Source organism: Scylla paramamosain, chromosome 42 (genome assembly GCF_035594125.1).
Source record: "Scylla paramamosain isolate STU-SP2022 chromosome 42, ASM3559412v1, whole genome shotgun sequence".
NCBI classification, from domain to species: domain Eukaryota; kingdom Metazoa; phylum Arthropoda; class Malacostraca; order Decapoda; family Portunidae; genus Scylla; species Scylla paramamosain.
In genome coordinates this window covers 6,050,001-6,055,500 of record NC_087192.1, presented here as the reverse complement: position 1 = coordinate 6,055,500, position 5,500 = coordinate 6,050,001, and the positions used below count along the sequence as shown (strand labels likewise).

Genomic DNA, 5,500 nt, shown 5'->3' with positions numbered 1-5,500 from the left:
ACTCCCTACCATCAGCTACATATACGAAGAAAAACGGAAAGAAGGAAAACTTACGCAGCACCGGGCACTCATCGCAGTAAGAGGGCTTCAAATATACGACGTAATAGGAATATTAGGTAGCAATCACTGCCGGCTGGATACATAAGCTATTTTCTCTTTTATAGAAGTAAGAAAGGAGTAATAATCCCGCTGGCGGTCGTAAACACTCAGGGACACGAGACATATTTTGCAGACTATGAATAATTAGTACTACAGTAAACCAAAACTAAACAATGACGGATTTAATTACAATAAGAGAATCCTCGATAACTCTGTACAGGAAGAAATACTTTAAATACCACAAAAAAGTAGTAATATAATGAATAAATACCTGCGAGACGCGGGAGATATTTTCCATCCGCTGATTGGTGCGCGGGCAGTGGGCTCCCGTTACTTCACAGCGCATAGCAATTGGAGCCATAGAAGAGCCACTATTCGTCACGTAGATCCACGCTTTGAAATATCCGTGAATATCCTGAGTTTTTCTTTGATGCAGTGAAGTGAGACGCGTGTCTGAATAATCCTCGTGTACTCGCAAAGATGTGGAGAAGCGGCATGGACGAACGAAGCAGAGGAAAGGCGAGAAACGGAGGAGGAAGCAGAAGACGCCGGAAAGGGAAGGGAGGTGAGGTAAGAGCGGCAAGTATGGAGTATTATTTCACCTTTACAGTGCTTATTCCACTTCATAGGCTAGTAGTTGTGATGTCACGTTATATTTTAGGAGCATTTAATGTGTATGTATGTATGTGGTGTTGGTAGGGATAAGTATTTATGGGTTTAGGGTGTAGTTATTTTGTCTTCGTTTCAGAAGCCATCACGGTAACATGGCGTCGATGGTTATATTCTCCGTCCTCAGCTAAACTTCCTGAAACTCCAGCACTTGTAGACTAGTAAGTAAGGAATTAAATCGCTTTCGTCTAGTGTAATTTAGGGGAGAGACTACGTGGCGCCTATGGTAACACGAAGTACGCAGTGTTATAATAACGCAGTGTAATACAAGTGACGAATGAGATTATTATTTTTTTCTGTTTGAGAATTAAAGGATACAGGAATGGTAGCGCAATGACGCGTCACGGAAGGGCTTTTTTTATATATATTTTTTTTTCTCATTTCACAACGAATCATGTCCAGAGAATGCCAACTCGGCCCATGGCTAAATCGGACCACTGCATACCAACTCGGCCCATTGCATACTGAACACAAAGAAACACTTGCTAGAAATTACAATATAAATTTAATCTATTTTCCCTTCAAGAGGACAGTGCATATTTACACGGTACAAGAAGCTGCAGTCAGTTACTTAAAAGAAATATGACTAAAAGATTTGTTCTAAAATATGAAATTACATCTACTACTTTTAATCAGGTGCACAATTTTTTTAGTTATGTCATGAATTCTAGTAGGCTGATGGTTAATGAGCCTGGATATAACTACGTACGGAATCGAATTGCCTTGTTCCTTCTACTTCTCCCCGTGTGCCACTCTCCATTGCCTCATTATTTTTGGTTATTTATGACCGTTCTCTTTTGGGACTGGTATCGTTAGTGTTTTTTTTTTCTCTTTTCTTTCTTTCATAATTGTTTCCGTCGTTTTATTGCACTTGGACCATAAAAAAAAAAAACGTGAATGCAGAAAGAAAACTAGTATCGTATTTAGTTCACTGTTCCATAGGGTATTCTGATTTTTTCTTTTATAGCAATAACTGAAAAAAATAAATAAATAAATAAACTAGACAAGCCTGTGCATGTCACTCATCCAGCACAACGAACTGCAGAAGACCGATAAAGCTGAAAATAAACCCTTGGGATAGTTCTAACTCATCAAAATAGGGATCCCACAATCCTCTCTTGAATATTAGTGGGAAACAGAATTTCTAAGCTAAATATCACTACTGAACAACAGCCTAACCACAACCTCTTAACAGACGGCATGTGTGATTCGGAACTAAAACATTTAATGGTTCAATGGAAGACCGTAGTTTAGAGAGAAAGCACGGATCATCTCCATATTAGATTCTTTCTAAACAAACTGTAACGCTACAGAACAGTCTCATAGCATTTTATTAGACAGCATGTGCGATTTGCGATTAAAAGATTTATTCCAGCAATACAAGATAGAGACAGTATATATGGGAAGCAGTATGTGCGATTTGGGATAAAAACAGATTTTAGGAAGGCAATGTAGACAGTCAATATATAAAACACGGATAATTTCATACTGACCTTTCTCATATTGTATTAGAAAACATAAAGACCCGAGTAGCATTAGAACAAAACAAGCGAGTGAGAAAATTCACGTGCCGAACGAGGGTGAAATTGATGGCGCACCCTCAGCAGTGGCCACCTTATCTAGACGTGTGCAATTACCGGGTTAGTCCTCCAAATTACGTCCACAAATCACTGAAGCGCCAGGTAATCCCGGAATCATACAGGACTGAGCGACACCTGCTGATTGTGGGGAGGTGCTTCAACTTCCCTCATTACCTAGTGTCTCCCTAATATTCCCCTACTAAGCCTAGTCACACACTACTACACTTTTGAGCAACTTATGTACTGTCTTTTGGTGATATTCAATTTACGTGGTGATTTATTTACGCAGTCACTTCATAATATTCTCTTACTGAGGCTAGTCACACTCTACTTCAGTGCTTTAGTTCTACCTGAGCACTTAATATACGGTGTCTTGGTTGTGATGTATAATTTAGTGGCTAGGTTTTAAGGGAGTCCTGTGTGTGAGCGTCCAATGGGTGTTTTAAGAAGTGCCGTTATATTCTGTTGTTAGGTTGTTAGATGGTTCGCGCCTGTGTTTTTCTTCTTTTACGGATGGTGTAACTGTTTTATTCTGTTCGTTTTATTTGTGGTTTCGTTTCGTTTTTAATATTCGGATATTCATATGACTATTGATAAATGCCTTTCGTTATTTTTTTTTGTTTTTATTATTTTTTTATATTTTTTTTATATTTTTTTTTACCATCATAGTATTTCTTCGTATATAATTCTTGGACATTTTCATCATCTCAACACTATCATGAACCAATTGTTAATATTTTCGTGATGAGTAAGGAGAACATTCATAGTCTTGGAGAGAAAACCCTGCAGCGAGGGACATTGCTACGTATAGCACAGATATGTAATGCGTCTTTAACATTCTCTTAACTTACCTTACCTTTATCATCGTCCAGAATAGAAGGTTACGAGCATATGAATGTCTAGCGATTAAGTAAGACAATGAGGTTATGAAATTTTTAACTGCTGACTTCCTTTTAAGCTAAACAGAATGCTCTATTGGCGAGTTTAGAGCTTAAGTTTCAGACACCACGGACAACAAGAGGAGTGATCCAATAGTTCAGATATATCTGTAATTTTATTTTCGTTCTGGAAAGTGATGCAGTTGTTCAAGTAATATATTTTGTCAATAGGAAAGAAAAGATTGAGTGGTAGATTTAGTTTACTTATGTTGTTCTCTGATACATTTGTCGTTTCATCCTCTCATTTCTACTTAATTCTTTTCACTTCCTTTCACCTTTTCCTTCTGTTATTTCATTTTTCTCCCTATTACTTCTCTCTTTCAGTCTTATTTGTCACTTTTCTACTTTCTCTTCCTTTCCTCCACCAAACGCTGTTAGAAAACCAAACATGTCGCTAAAACATCACAATTTAATTTCCCTTTCGGTGGTGAAACTTCAAATTATTCTCCTTAAACCGTGTGGTGTCTGATATACTTGAGTTACTGCCATCACTGTATAATTTCTTCTTTCTCTCCGCCATACCCTTCATCTCTTCCCTTCTTGTCTTTTTTTTTTTTCAATTTTTTTTTTCAATTTTTCTTTACTTTTCCTTTCCTTATCGTTTATTCACAGAAAATCGTCACTGAGATGTCTCTTCTTCCATCCCTTCCTCACTTCGCTATTTTCCTTTCCTCCATCATTCGCTGTTAGGAAAGCCCTAGCTTCCACCAGAATACCTTCCTTAATTTCCTTTTCGGTGGCGGATCTTGAGGTGATTCGCCCCAGTGTGGTAGGCTGAGCTGCTTCACACTGCTAGATTACGCACATGTCTGGGAATCATTACATTGGATGGGTCTTGTGTGGTGGTAATTGGATTGATGATGACAACACTCTGCGCTTCAAGGCATCAACACGTTACGTCCTTAGTGCTGAAATCCTGCTCAGTATAGGTGCCAAAGGTATAGCATTAATATCTCTAGTATTAATATTACAGAATTTCACAAATGGAGAGCAGGATATTCTAGGACTCTCGTATTATCATTTTAGTTGGCTGATTTTGTGTATAATTATTCTTTCACAGCTTTGATAAATATCTCGTATGACCCATTTTTTTTATTTATTTATTTTGTTTAAAAAGTTGTGATGTTATTAATGCTCTATTTTTTACTCCCTCGGTTTATCATGTGTATCTCCCGGTGTTCACGCAATTGTTTATTTCAGTTATTCATTGCATTTCATTCAAGGATTTTATTTGCCAGATTTTTGGACATTTAAAATCCCTCCAAGAAATTTCGGTTATCTAAAAAATCTCGTATTATTATTAACTAGTTTGTACCTCCCAACCTCCCTCCCTACCTGTCTCTTTCCTTTCTTATCTCCCTCACACCTTTTCTACCACCTTCCCTTCCACCTTTTCTGTTTACATTTACTCCTCGTTCTCCATCTTTACCTTCTTTACTCCACCTCTCTCTCTCTCTCTCTCTCTCTCTCTCTCTCTCTCTCTCTCTCTCTCTCTCTCTCTCTCTCTCTCTCTCTCTCTCTCTCTCTCTCCCCTCCCATCTTCCCTTTCTTCTCTCCGTCCATCCTTTCTTTCACCATCATCCACTATCTCCTCCCCCTCTCTTCTCCACATTCACTCTCATCCTGTCTCCTTCCCTTCCTTCCTCTCCTACCCTCCGTCCCTTTATTTCTTAGTATTTCCCAAACATCCTGCTCACCTCCACTCCTCCCCTGCCTCAGCTTCCCCCTACCTGGCCAATCATCAGTCACCGGCGATGATAATTAATGCATGACTGGACTAAGCCCCTCTTGTTATAGCTAATAATTAAAATATGTCAAAGGTTATTTACACTGAAAGCTCCAATTAGAGTGACTGCCGACATGCTATTGGTGTATTACTCTATATTACTGCATGTGTATTCTTGTTCATGTTTTTTTTTTCCATCTTGTCGTTGTTAGTGTTGGTGCTCTTGTTTGTTTGTGAGTTGTTGTTGTTGTTGTTGTTGTTGTTGTTACTACTACTACTACTACTACTACTACTACTAATACTAAGACTACTGTATCTATCTGTTGCTGCTGCTACTTAGGGTAATATTATTTTGTTTGATACAATATTATGTTCTCAGTGTGTTATTTTATTTTATTTTATCCATCTAATTTTTCTTCTATTCTTCCTCTGCCTCATCTTCTTCCTGTGTACACGTGAAAGCTGATAATGTTCTAAATTAATTAAAC

General features: G+C 38.1%; 1 protein-coding gene across 3 annotated transcripts in view; it reads left to right on the top strand.

The window, feature by feature from the left end:
* Positions 1-451: 451 nt before the first annotated feature.
* LOC135093210 (agrin-like) overlaps positions 452-5,500 on the top strand; it is a 503,425-nt gene continuing 498,376 nt past the window's right edge. For 2 of the 3 annotated variants that reach the window (XM_063992185.1, XM_063992186.1), the window contains exon 1: positions 452-669. The gene's annotated coding sequence lies outside the window, so the exon portion shown is untranslated. The remainder of the gene's footprint in view (positions 670-5,500) is intronic. The other variant, XM_063992187.1, reaches the window with a different exon arrangement.